The sequence below is a fragment of the Falco peregrinus genome, chromosome 7 (genome assembly GCF_023634155.1).
Source record: "Falco peregrinus isolate bFalPer1 chromosome 7, bFalPer1.pri, whole genome shotgun sequence".
Taxonomy (NCBI): Eukaryota; Metazoa; Chordata; class Aves; order Falconiformes; family Falconidae; genus Falco; species Falco peregrinus.
The window spans coordinates 2761798-2775558 of NC_073727.1; the positions used below are offsets into that span (position 1 = coordinate 2761798).

At 47.8% G+C, this 13761-nt stretch overlaps 1 protein-coding gene across 4 annotated transcripts in view; it reads right to left on the reverse strand.

Moving 5' to 3' along the window:
• The window catches only part of SERTAD2 (SERTA domain containing 2), an 84748-nt gene that overhangs the window by 11941 nt on the left and 59046 nt on the right, over positions 1–13761 (reverse strand). Inside the window, exons 1-3 of one of the 4 annotated variants that reach the window (XM_055810557.1) lie at positions 10973–11287; positions 10587–10716; positions 9434–9543 (exon numbers count right to left, since the gene is read on the reverse strand). The exons of 1 other annotated variant lie outside the window; for it this stretch is intronic. The gene's annotated coding sequence lies outside the window, so the exon portion shown is untranslated. Of the gene's footprint in view, positions 1–9433; positions 9544–10586; positions 10717–10972; positions 11288–13761 lie in introns of those variants that run through there. 2 more of the 4 variants (XM_055810558.1, XM_055810556.1) reach the window with 2 other exon arrangements.

Below are 13761 nucleotides of genomic sequence, written 5' to 3' on the forward strand. Positions count from 1 at the left end.
CAAGGCCATGGCAGAGGGAGGGAGAGCATTGGTGTCTTGGGAAGACCCCCTCAGGGCTGGACCATGGGCTCACCCACTGCAGAACAATGCTCCTTGGCCTGCAGGATCCTGGCAAAGCACAGCAAACCTGCCCTGGCAGCTGGGAGCCGGCCTGCCCTCCCAGAGCGCAAGCATCCTCCTCCCATTCGAAGTTGGAAAGGAAAAGAAACAGCGGAGGGAGCGCCAGCATAAATCTGGCACCCTCTCCCAACCTCGCTAAAAACAAGGAAGAAAGCTGTACAGCCCAGGTGTCAAGGTTTAACTCCAGGACTGGAGCAAACAAGCAACATGGACTTTCAGAGGCGACAGCCACAGCATGATGAAAATCACCCCTCCCCGAAGAGTTCATCTGTTGACACCAGGGTCTTTAAATCCTGGCACGGCAGCATCCCCGGGAGCTAGTACAGCATGTACCACGCAGTAACGCACAGCTACGTTCAATATGCTGCAGCTGGCTTGCAATTTGTACACTGACGGGTGGTGTGGGTTTGTTGTTTTTTGTTGGGGTTTTTTTTGCAAAGCTGCTTCTCTAGGATCTGATGCAGATTTTACTTGTTGAAGTGTAATGCGTCCATGTTGCCTGGCTAGAAAGGACTCCTGACAACCGCTGCCTGCTAAGAACTGGGTCTCATGTCACATGCAAATTTGAAAACAAACCCCCCAACCCTAGACAAGAATTACAGGGAGCAGAGCTATGCTGGGGTTTCTTGTCCACTCCAGACCCAGTGCTCAGACATTCACCATTTACAAGGTTTGTTTTCCCCAACACACATTTCACATTAATTTTGGCTGCCTTTTTTTTTTTTTTTTTTTTTTTTAACCTGAGTGAGGTTTAATAAGCACTTATAAAACTCTCCTTTAGAGCTGTATCAAAAAATTGCCCTCCTGGGTAGCTCTGTGCTTCCAGAGAGTACAGGGAATTGTTTTTGTTTGCAAGCCTTTGCTGCAAGGCTGTCACTGCCAGCAGTAACTCTAAGTGGCAGGTATTTCTCACATACATTTTATGGGGACCTAACTCTTCCCATCTCCTGTGGTGGATGGGCAAACCTTGGCTCTTCCAGAAGCAGCAGAGAGGCAAGCAAAGCTGCTCAGCACCCCACTCCTGCATTCAGCAAGGCAGGCACTTCCCTCCTTCCTACAGGAAGGCAGCCTTGGCCCCCCGCTCTAGGCACCCGCAAGTGAAGACTGGGGGAGAGCAGTTCAGCTGGGCGACAGGGGTCTTTTCTAGTCTCAAGTTAAAATCGAAATAAGAAAGGAAAACCTAAGTGGGCAACTTTCAGAGGCTAATCTAAGCAGGACTTAGTTAAGGACTGTGCAAGGAAACCTCCTGGCAAATAGGAGACAAGACATCAGAGGAAGCTCAGGCTCTCATCTGAAGAGCATCTGAAGTCATGCAGCTCTCGTGGGGGTTGACTTCAGTACTCAGAGCCTGGAGTCCCCAGGTTCCCCAAGGAGTGTCTGTGTTAATCAGAAAGTAAGGTGAAGCCTTCCCCAGCAAATAAGCAATGCAATTATAAAGCCAGTCAATAGTGTAAACGCCAGCCAACGTGTTCCAGCGATATTTTGAAACTGTAATCTGATCCTACTGTTTCCATCCCCGTGCCTTGCCTGCGCTCCCTTGTTGCATACTGTACTATTTGAGGCCCAGAGGGCAAAGCAAGCTCTTGCTGTTTGTTAATGATCAGAAACTGCGTTTGGAGCGAGAGCTCTCCGTGCACCGCCCACACTACTTTCTTGATAGTTTCTTAAACTTGCAGCCTGCCGAAGCCCTGCTACAAGGCTCTCCAAAAAACAAAAGCGGGCAAAACAACCAAAAACATGACTACAAACTCCACTTCTGCCTTCAGTTTTCAGCTCCTTTTCACCATGCTAAAAAAAGGCAAAGCCGCAGTCTAAGGCAATCTCCGACTCTGTAGTGTGTTAAGTCTTGCAGGAAACATATGCTTCTATTAAATTGGAAACAGTTTCTAATGCTGTCAGTTTGCTAAATGTAACATGTTCCCTTGGAAGGAGTGGAGCAGTTTTAATGTTTTTGACTAACTGCACACACCAAACAGAGTATGTCTGATAAAGCTGGAATGGGCTCCAATAAATACAGCTTAGAATAAATTACTGCCTCATTAAGTAATTGTTTGGAAAAAGGAGAGCAGGTTTTCTAGATTATAGCTATGTTATTAAGGGTGTTTATAATATTAGGAATTCTATCAGGGTAGCAGAACATAATGCAAGTTTAAATCAGACGAGCACTTGTTAGCTCGTTAAACCATTAAAGACTGCCCTGACAGAATTAGAAGGTGAACAAGACCGCACAGGTTCTGTGCATGGAAAGCTAGCTAGGCTTATTTCAAACCAGCTGTGAGGCTGAAGTCAAGAGCAAAAGCTCAGAGCAACTCTGGCAACTTCTTCTCAGTACGAAGCAAGAGGGGGGGGATATAGCTTTGTGACATACCGGGGCTAGAAAACATTTATTCAAAAGAGGTTTTATTCACATACAGGAAGGCAGTTGGTCTTTACTGGAAGAAAGAACAGGTTTGGATTGTCCAACAGAAGTAATTTCTATCTCAAAGGACATCTTGGCCGTGTGAGACAATTCTCACATGTTCTGCTTCAGACAGGACGTCCCATCAGCATCCTTACGCCAGCGCCCAGCAGATGCAACCAGGAACGCCAGCCTGCCCTTTTTTGGTCTTGTCCTTAACTGGAAGTTTTATGAAACAGGCTTTCAATGATTGCTAACGCCACCTCAACCCCTCGCAGACCTGGTGTAGACACAGCCACACTGACCACCAACCCCAGGCAGTACCTGCTTTGAGCCAAACCAGGGTGGAGGATTCCCCCCTTCCCACTATCGGGAACTGTTTGTTAGGGATAGTCACTGGGGGGTGAGGGATTTTCAGCAAGAGGGCAAAGCTGCCCCTCTCCTTGGGTCATCTCTGTGCCAAATCCTCTTTACACCCTTCCCCAGGATGGCTACACACACCAGCTACTCACAACAGTGCCCATGCCACCACACAGGAGCCTCCTTGCTGGGGATCACCTTGGCTGAGACTCTGCTTCAAAAAGCCACCCAAAAAAGCTGGGCTGAGGTTATTCTGAAATTCGGGTCTCCACGTGGCAGTGTTAAGGAAGCAGCCAGGCCCGTCAAGCATGAATGAAATTATACTGCTGTGTACACATGGGCTGAGCAACTCTGCTGCCAACATCAAAAGCTCAAGGACCAGGAGCTGCATTACACACCTGGGCATCAGCAGTAGGAAATCGGAGCTGCAGTAAAGAAAAGCAGGCACAGCACCAGGCCAGATCCTCTGACTTTACTACGTGATTAGCTGATTATTCAGCAGACTCTGCTTGTTGTCACCCAAAAAATATGTGAGGGCCTCTACACACAAGCCTCCCCGGGATCAGCCAAGAAGCTCCCTCTGCTCCACATTCATATTTTGGGGTTTTGTTCGGTCCCGTCCCCCCCCCCCAAGTCTGGCACTCTGGGCCTCCCTGCACATGAGCAGGAGGTCCCACGAGCAAGACCACAGCACAGTGAGATCTCCCCACCAGCAGGCAAGGAGCCACGCCAGAGCTGGTGCACGCAGCTCCATGCTGGGAGAACCAGAGCCGTAATCTCTTCAAGCAGAGGAGCAGCAGCAATTAGGACGACTGTGTACTGCTTCAGGGCCCAATTCAGCCAAGGGCTGACTGCCTTCCATTTCTCCCCACTGCAGAGCCGGCAGGCATCGGCACAGCGAAAGTGCTGGCTAAAAAGAGGCACCTTACTTGTAAATTAAATTCAAAACAATCTGAAAGCGCTAGCACGGCCACCAGAAAGTGACACAGGCTAGCAAACGCACGCTCCCTTTTCACTGCTAAAATTACATGCCTGTAATAACAAGATGCTACTGGTCAGACTCTAAGGGAGAATGATGAAATAGCAAGATTGGCTATGCATCCCTCCTCCGCCACAACATCGCTCTGAACAGTGTATTACAGCAACATTGTGTTATATTGTACAAGACATCTCCATTGGCACACGCATGTCACGGTCTAGCTGATATTTTTAGCATGCGTAGGGACCGGGTATTGTAGACCCATCTTCACTCGATGGGTATAATTTCTACTAAGGTTAATGAGAACTGTGCATGCATCCAAGAGAGACGAGACCCCTTTGTGTATAATAAGAGAAGAGTTTTTTCTCATGTATGTATAATTACTTGGATTGAATCCTTGCTTTCAAGCGTATCATAGCATCTTTTCCCCAAAGATACCCCTTATTTTTTCCCCTCTTGTTGTAGACCTTTAATAAACACATGGGGGGGGAAAAAAATACCCGTGCTACTGTGGAAAGAACCGAATCGTTTGCCAAAAAGTAGGTTATTGCTCTGAAAACAGTGTTGAATAAATTATCACAGTCAAACTGAAAAGCAGCGAATGGCATGGGGGAAGAAGAGGAAGGGGGGAAAAAACCCAACCTCTTAAAATAACGTATACTGCAAAATGCAACATACATCCCAGCAATGACAAGTCATGTTTAGCTCCTGGCCTGCAGATTTTATTTGCTAACCAGTTTCTCACTACTGAGAGTTAAGAGAAAGGAAAGGTGTTTCCCTGGCATTTTTTTAAGTAGCTACACAGCATATGAGTCGTTTTCAACATTTTTGCTTAACTGGAGTGAACACAGCCCTGAAAACAAGTATATTCTGTGAAAAAGCGCCCACTCACCCCCATGTTTTTCTTAAAGAGGTGGAAAAGCTGTTGGACATTTCTCCACCACCAGTGAAAACAAAACAAACAAAAAAAAAAGGTAGTTAAAGTTTGACATGAAAGTTTGCTAAGATGGTGTTAAGTGATGTTAGACAAGATGATAACTGCTGGCCTTTCAGTCCAGGGTACTAAAGCTTTTGTGTTTGTTGAAATACAGCATGTGTTCTCACATCCTACGAAGTCGCCTGAAAACTGATAAAGGGAACTTTGGCCAGCCTTGAACTACTCTCAAACTGCAACAGCCACAAGTTAAGAGACAAGAAGAGATCCCATTTTTCATGGCATCTGCTTGATTTCACAACAAATACTACTACACCAAAGCGATACCCTTTAAAACAGCCGCCATGGGATCCACAGAACTTCTACGTAGTAAATTAAACATTCTCAAATAAATCATTTAAATTTATATGGGGACACCATTTTAACAGCATATTTTAACAACATGTGCATTAAACCTGTATTTCAAAGCAGGCTTAGTACATGTCAATTAACATGGAACAAACTTAACCCACAAACCGAGTCTTTGGAAATTGGGAGTGGAAAATACAGAAGAAGAGATCAGGAAACTGAAAATGGCCCAAACTTCATTTCATATTCACTCAAGCACAACCCGTTCACCTCACCCAAGACAGTATTATACTGATATTCCCCAAATTAAAAAAAAAAACACCAAAAAACCAATCAAACAGAAAAACTCAACACATAAGAGCACATATGTATCACGTATGTTCCACTGCCAGTGAGGGAAAGCACAGCAGCAACAGGAAGCTCTACACTGTACGTTACACACACAGAAAATATTCTCTCTCTTCTATTCATTTGCAAGTTATTTGTGGAATACTTTAGTTAGGGGAGGAAAGGGGAAGAGCTGTTGAGAAGAGCCAGTTATGCCAAACAGATGGAGGAGGAGGGTAAGGGAGACCGTGAGCTAGATGACAGGAGGGTAACCTAAGCAGGTTATTGTACTCCTGGGACAGCCGGCATGAGAGTACTCTGGTCAAAATCCTTCTGACCGCAGCACAGACTAATGAAGTGTAAGTCACTCCTCCTACACAGGGACAGGCAAAGGCACAAGAACCAACAGGCAACAAATCATGCCATGTCAAAAATGCTTAAATAGAGAGGCTTCTCTCTCACATGCACACACATACACACGCACAGAGCACGATAAGAAAGCAAAATGTTACCACTGTTTAAAAAAACCACTGTGGTTTGAGTATGAACGCCTGTTTCCTACCTTGATGAAACATGTATTTTAAAAATATGCAAGTGATATGCATGCACGTGTATGTGTATCTATTAAATGTTTCTTCCAAGGTGAAAGAGCGCCTGTAAAAACACATGAGAAGTCAAGAGTTTGCGGAGGCACCGGAAGATGATGATGTATTTCTGAATTAGGTTTTAAAACTTCATTTTGCAGCTACCTGAAGTTAAGACAAAGCTGCCTTTAGGCATCTCAAACTAGTCAGACCTGCTGTAGCAGTTGCACAGTCTGCTTCAAATATGCCCTCCACGCTCCTTTCAACCTCCACCCCAACATATATCCGCATAGTTTACCTCCAATCATGGGTGGTTCTTTCTGTAGTGCAGTTCACTCAACCTCATTGCCTGCCTGGCATGACAGGAGTTTTTAGAAGACTAATGTTACAGGCTACTATAAGAAACTGTAAGAAAACAGCTGATAATTGTCACAGTTCCATTAAAAGGTGAGTGTGCCTCAGAGAGCACAAGGGTTTCCTAGGGGACTGGAAAATCTGGGATCAAGAAAACAGTTTTACTTGTTACAGATCATCCGAGCAAGTTTCAGGGCAAATTTAGATCTTTCCAGCAACTCAGGGTTCCTTTGAAAAGGGGAACTTCTTTCTTCTGCTACTTCCATATACTGCCCAATTTTAAAAATAACATTAAAAGAAAATAACCCACATTTGCACTTTTCTCTTTGTATTTTGTTGTATTAAGAATAAAAATTTTATTCTAACTTTACTGGAAACAGAAGCTGTCAGATGAAATCCAATACATCTCACTGGTGTAGAAGCAAAGTAAACAGCCCGTGGTTCCCAATAATTACACAGACAGAGACTCCTGTCATTCAATGCCACTTAAAACTCTGTTCCAGAGTGATATTAATGAGAAATTCCTCCTTAAGCCCACTGCTCCTCAAAATACTGATCATGTTATACAGGTTGGGAACTTCAGACATTATATGGCTTTACGCACCAAGCGGAGCAGAGTACTGAACCTGGCCCCTTAATGTGGAAGAATAATGGTCTGAACTTGCCCAACGCAGGGATCTAAGCATGTTCTTAATATCACTGCAGCAGCTTGAATCCAGTCACTCTGATGTGGTGGTGGCCGCAGCCTCACTTGAGCTAGCGGAGCGCCCAGCCTCAGAGGGACACGTTAAAACCGAAAACTCACTCTCTGATGACTTGACAGCTTCTTCAGTCCTTTCAACCCATCTTGCTCCTTGTCACAACTTAAAACCATTTCTGAAGAAGACCAACGAGGCTGTACCTACCAGCTGCCTGATGCCCCTGGAGACCACCCCCAGCTCCCCCTTGGGAAATGCCCCTCAAATCAGCCCTTCCCCACCCAGGAATTCCCCTGTGTGCTGGAGGAATCTCCCAGCTGCAGGTCTAGCATGTCTTCACAGCTCCTCCTGGCCACTTTACAATGACACTGAGCATCTGACACATTCACCAGGAGCCACCAGCAAAGCCAACATCACACAAAATGCAGTTTCTATTCTGCACAACAACGTGCCATTTAATACCCACGCAGCCACGAGACTGAGGGTAGGGACCCCTGCTGTGGCTGCTGCTGTACACGCAGCAGGACATACAGGCCCACGTCCACCGCAAAACTTCTGCTGTCTCCCAGCCACACATTTGCTTCGGACTCTTTTGCTCGACTTCAGCACACCCAATGGCAGAGTGAGCACTGCATTTACAAGGCCTTCTTTGCCCACTTGTGTGAAGCATCAGCATTGTTATCTTATTTTTTGTCAGAGTGTTTGCATTGGTAATGCTGAACAAACCTGAATCCTCCGCTACAGCAAACAGAAAAATTGTCTTTGTTTATAAAAGAATTAAAGAACCAACACATGTTGAGGGTCTCTCCCCACTTACAAAAACCAGATGCTTCTTTGTGACAGCACAGTTTCTCTGACTGATAGAAGTTTAACAAATAAAACAAGTGGCAGAAAACATGCAATTATATCCCCCTGAAGAAAGTGAGCGCTGTTCTCAGATCGGCAAATTCCATTTCCTACAAACTAGTAATTAGCAAAATGTTCATCTACACTAAAGATCTTTGCTTACTGCCAACCTGCTTACACTTAAGCTGGACCTTGCTCTCTCCTTTGGAACACTCCTGATCTTTGGACTCGGTAACTGAAAGCTGCCATTTCTGGTACCAATTTGTGTGCGTGTTCATGTTAAGGAACTGTTGCAACAGGAGCTGTCTCCTCACGAGCCAGTTACACATACAAAGCAGAGTTAAAAGAAGGTGTCTCTCTTACTACCCAGTCCTTACAAGAAGTAGAGCACCAGAAGACTACTTACACTTTCAAAGTACTGCATTCTCCTTGCTTGACAGATTACATTTTAAGATGTTACATAAAAGCAAAAATAGTCACAAGTATTTTGGATCACCTGTCTAGTGTTAGCACTGCCAGAGATGAACTATGCCAGGAGTGTTTTACAACAGCGCGAAAAAAGTCAGGGTTCCTACAAATTTTTTTTCCCTATGAATTATTTATTGGAAAAATAAAAGCATCTTGTGTAAATGATGGCAAAATCCTTCAAACCAGACATCGCATAAGATTGTTGCACCTCATGAAAGCTAAAACAAAATAATTTAGAATACGAAATTTGAGGCTTTCCTTGATATTAGGGCATTACCTCAAACTCCTTGATGCCTCTCAGGTAGACAATTACAAGTGCTTAGATTATTTATATTATTTCCACCAAAACACTGAGTGGCTTTCATTATTTCATCTTTCCCATTAAAAAGAGCAGGTGTATAAAGGAATACAATTACAATTCTTTATAAATCAGCACCTACAGACATATTTAATGCTCTTTAAGACTGCTTCATCTACAGACAAAACCTGAAGTACCTATGGCTAGCAAGTTTCTTTTTGTTTGTTTTTAATCGGCTTCAGAGAAAAAGAAATCAGCTTGACATGAAAATCAAAGCTGTGTTTTAATATGCACGAAGTCTAGCTCATTTGTTAACAGTCCAATCCAGTTCCTGCAGAAAAGAAGTGGGTGGTTTTTGCTACCAACTTAAATGGAAGTAGGATCAGTCACGAAAGGAGGAAGATCCACAGCTGCTACGTTAGATGCTGCAATACTTCCCTGGACAATGGAAGTATTCCCTAGGACATGCTCTCAGATACCTGCCTGGCAGCACAAACTGCTAATCCTCCTCCCATCTCTATCACCACCACTAGCTCACTTTGTCAAATCAGACACCAAAGATACCATCTTATTATGTAAAAATGTATGCATTTTACCTTGAAGCAGAAAGGGCTACTTTCAATTTAGCCTGCTTAATCAACTGCTTAATTTCTTACAGCAATTTAAGCAGCAGCAGGAACTTTTCAGAAAACATAATTCGTTTTTACAGTTCATTTTACCATGTGAAAGCTTCCTGTGCACTTAAATGGAAACTGAGGTGCCTCTGTCAATTTTGTACCCTGTGAGAAGCCTGTAAGACACAGGCACCTTCATTTGTGCAGGTGAATCCCTAAAAAAAAAAAAAAAATATCAGAATAAAAAGGTAGGAAGTGTCATTTCAACTCACAGAAACAGAAAAACTCTTTCCTCCATTTGAGAGACAAGCATAAAACTGATGTTAGGGGGCGGCCAAACCCTCTACCACCATTGTTTGTGCAATAGCACATTCTATGGTGGCCAAATCCAGCACCCACTGACGGCAGCGAGAGCCACCCTGCTGACTTCACTGGGCACTAGCTGAAAAAGCCTGGACTTTCCTCATCCCAAGACCTCTGGACTTGTCTGAACAGACTGTCACATGCAACACGTCTGGCATGCTCTGCTGAAGTTTGGGTAAAAAAAGGGGCTCACAGCCCCCCCAGATGGAGGTGAAACGGGCAGATTCAGTGTATTTTACACCAGCAGCCGACCCATAGCTGTAAATCAGCCACCAAGGGTCCCAGGGGACAACACACAAACCCCTCCACGGATTTTCAGCAGAAGTGGCCATGGGTTTTCCAGCTGTGCTTCACAAAATGCAAGCAGTGACAGCAGGTAACTGCACTCCTATTTTCATACTTAACGAGAACTTAGCTTTCCAGATCCTGATACACTAACATGAGTAAAGCTCTAAATGAAAGCAGCATCCCAAAACTCTATTTATTTCTTTTTAAAGCATTTCCTCACCCTGAGGGAAATCGCAATAAACAGTTTTTTCACCACGGCTCCTAAAAGATGAACCATCCTGCTCCAGAAAGCCCCCCCGACGCCTGTTCCTGCGTGCTGGCGGGGCTCGCTATGGCTCAGGGTCACAGGCTGATCCCGGCCCTAGGGCCGCCCCGGCACCAACCCGGGAAGGGTCCGGCCGGGGGCCAGGCGGGTCCTGCCCAGCCATATGTCAGCTTTGCTCCAGCGGAGGGAAAGTGTGTGCCCCCCCCCCGGCCCTTTCAGTTCTCCCGGCACTACAGCACACGCTTCTAGGGGTACCCGAAAGTCCCCGCTCTTGCCGGGAAAACGGAGCAGAAGGCGGTAGCCTGTCGGCTTCGGGGGCTCCCGGCGCTCAGGCGAACTTACCACTGCAAAGCCGGTTCCTCCAGCCGGAGGAGCCCGGCTCCTGCGAGCCCGGCAGCCCCGATGAAAACTCTTATGTCCAACTACCACACGCACCTGCTCGGGGCCGGGATCCCCCCGCATCGCCGTGAAGCTGGGAGGGGGGGGGGAGGGGGGGGCGGTTAATGGTATTTTAAGAGCAACTCCACGGCTCTCCTCCTCTGCTCATCTCAGCACGATCCTCCCCAGAGGAGAGGGGGAGGACACCCGCCCCGAGCACGAATTTAAAGGCAGAGATAAAACGCGCCCCGCCAGCTCGCAAAGCTGGGGGGGAGAGTAGGGGGGGAAATCGCGGCCCCCTGCTCCCCCCGAGCGGCACGCCGCTCCCCGCAGCCCCCAGCCCCACTCACCACATGCAGCTCCACCTGAGAACTAAAGCATGGAGGGGGGGAGGTCGCGAACTCTCGCCCTAGAGCAGCTCCATATGTCGCTCCCTCGCCGCGCCGCTCCGGGGAGGGGCCGGGTGGGATGCAGAAGGGGGGGAGGAGGAGGAGGAGGAGGTGGAGGCGGCGGCAGCGGCAGGCGCAGGCGGCGTGAGGATTTAAGCCTCCGCTCTGCCCCGGCGGCTGCGATCACGCAGCATTATACAATGGAGGAGGAGGAGGAGAGGGAGGAGGCACCAGCCCCGGCTCCCAGCACTTGCCGCCAGCACTGACGACAGGGGCGGCTCCGGCGAGCTCCTCGCCCTCCGGCCCGCGTCAAAGCTCCGCCTCGGCCCCGGCCTGCCCCCCCCCGCCCCCGCCCCTCCCCCGCTCCCCCCGCGGCTCCCCGCGCTGCCCACGCGTGCCTCTGCCCCGGGCCCCGGGCGGGCGGCGCGGCCCCCGCAGAGCGGCCGCCGGGGCTTCCCCGGGGAGCGCCGGGGCCCCGGGCCGGGACAAAGGCGGGTGCCAGCGCGCCCCGACCGCAAATATGACAAGTATCCCTGCTATCCGGCGGCGGGGACCCGGCCGGGGCACCGGGGCTCGGTTGTCCCGGCCAGCCCGGCCCCCCGCGGAGCTGCCCCCCGGCCGGGCCGAGCGGGGCGGGGGTGCCGGCCGCCCCCGCCTGGAGCTCACCTGGGAGCCGAGGCCGGCAGCCGCCCCCCTCCGCGGGATCCTCGCTGCTAATTCGGGCTGTGCAGATACCGCTGAAGCACAGAAATGAGGCCAAACGGAGATGTTCGAGCGCACGAAGACTGGGGGGGGGGGGGGGGGGGGGGGGGAGCTCGGCACCAGGCGCTATCTGGAAAGACGACGATTATTTTAAGTTACCTCCATCATTTGTGTTCCGAAAGGCACTGCAAGCCCAGCCGGTGCTGGAACGGCGATTCCAACAGTCTTGGCTGCAGCCCCAGCGGCATCTCGGCTCATTCTGCCTTTCATGTTGCACTAAACCGGTTGTACTTCGTGACAATAAAGCTTTAAGACCTAACATAAAGGCGATTATTAGTCGTTAATATCACGACTCATTTAGGTATTATGCTCGAAATGGTCTGTAATGATTTGCGATCAATCAAGCTGATGGCCTTGTTAGAAATTAAGTTCCATTTTCAGCTAGAAAACCAAAAAGGAAAAGTAGGATACTTTTAGAGGGAAGATCTCTTTAACCTGAAAATTATACCTGTCAAAAATCCACAAAGGAAAAAAAAACCAATTAAAATAGTGAATCTGCCTTAACAGGAAGAGATTAAGTGATGATTTTATGGATTCCTAAAATTATTATCGAAAAGACCCCATCTAACTGAGTTTTAAATACCCATACTGGTATTCCAACTAATACTCTGAAGTCACTGAAACAGGAGGAAAGGGCGTCAGATCTAAAACCCACCGTTTGACTTTGCCAGTTCTTGAGGCCTTGGCACACCTCTCCCCTTCCACCCGCACCACCCCCCATTCCTTTCAGGAGATCCAGCTCTCTCACCCTCTCTCTGCTGTGTAGAGGTAGCCCTGAACCAAATTTGCAAAGCAAATCACGAACCATTCCTTCACTGAATTTTGACAAGTGACTTGCGAATTGCTGAGGAACTAGCAAAAATTAAAACCAGAACTTTCCCTGGCTAGATACTTTGCAGCAGCAAGGTACTGAAATTTGGTCCTTCTACTTTGGGAAACAAGTCCTTTCTTGAAATTACAAGAGTCATAATAATAAAAAAAATCACTAAAAAGGAACATACCCATTTTCTTTAGGGCTTGAGTGGTACCAGCCTACCCAAAACCCACCCAGAATATTTGTAATATTTGCACATTTTTTACTGGGGTTTTTTTGCATGCCATATCCACTGAATGTCAGGGGCACATTCTGCCCTCCTTTACACCAGATTTGTAACACAGCAGGATCGGCCTTGCGTAATTGCGCTGCGGATGCACCCGGCCGAGCAGTGCCTGCCTTCCGGAGCTCAAAGTCCGCAGCAGGTTTACAGTCCCTGTGCCTGGGTGTGTGCACACTATCACTGGCACCATGGGCATACCCACAAACATTTGCTAAATAAGCAGCTGGGCTCCAGTCCGATATCCACAGCTCCGATCTTGCCATGTTATGCTCGGTAGTAAAAGGCCTGAGCCTTTTAAAACTCAGTATCATCTGAGTTTTAAACGCTTCTGACTTTGTTAGGTTGCTCCAATTTTACACTAGCATAAGAGAAAACTCACCGCCCCTTCTGTTTCCTACTGTAACTCCCCTGGGCCTTTCTTGGCAGGAGTTTTTAGTCACGCTGTAACTCAGATTGTTCCTCCAAACACAACTAGTACAACCTGCATCCACACTCAGAAGCACTCTCAACTGAGCACAGGTCACGATACAAATAGATACAAGCAAAGCCTCTTCCTCCGTTTTGCACACAGCAGAGGCTCCGTTGCGGCGGGACAAGGTTAGGCTAGGCAAGGCAAATAATCCTACCGCCACGGCTCCTCACATTGCCTTGTGCCTGATTTAATGAGGCCTTCCTGGCCTCCTCAGAAGCTCTGCTCTGCAGCTCCCGAGCAATCTGACCAGAAGGTGTCTGCAAGGCCCAAATGCAGTTTGCCTGAACACGTTAGTAAGCGCAGAGGAACAGCCTGCAACTGAGCCACAAAATGCTGTACAAGGAAGTGTGTCAGCAGAGGCTTCCAGAGCCTGCAGGAGCAGGGGGAAGAGGTCTGTGTGTCTGCAAGGAGGAGCCACC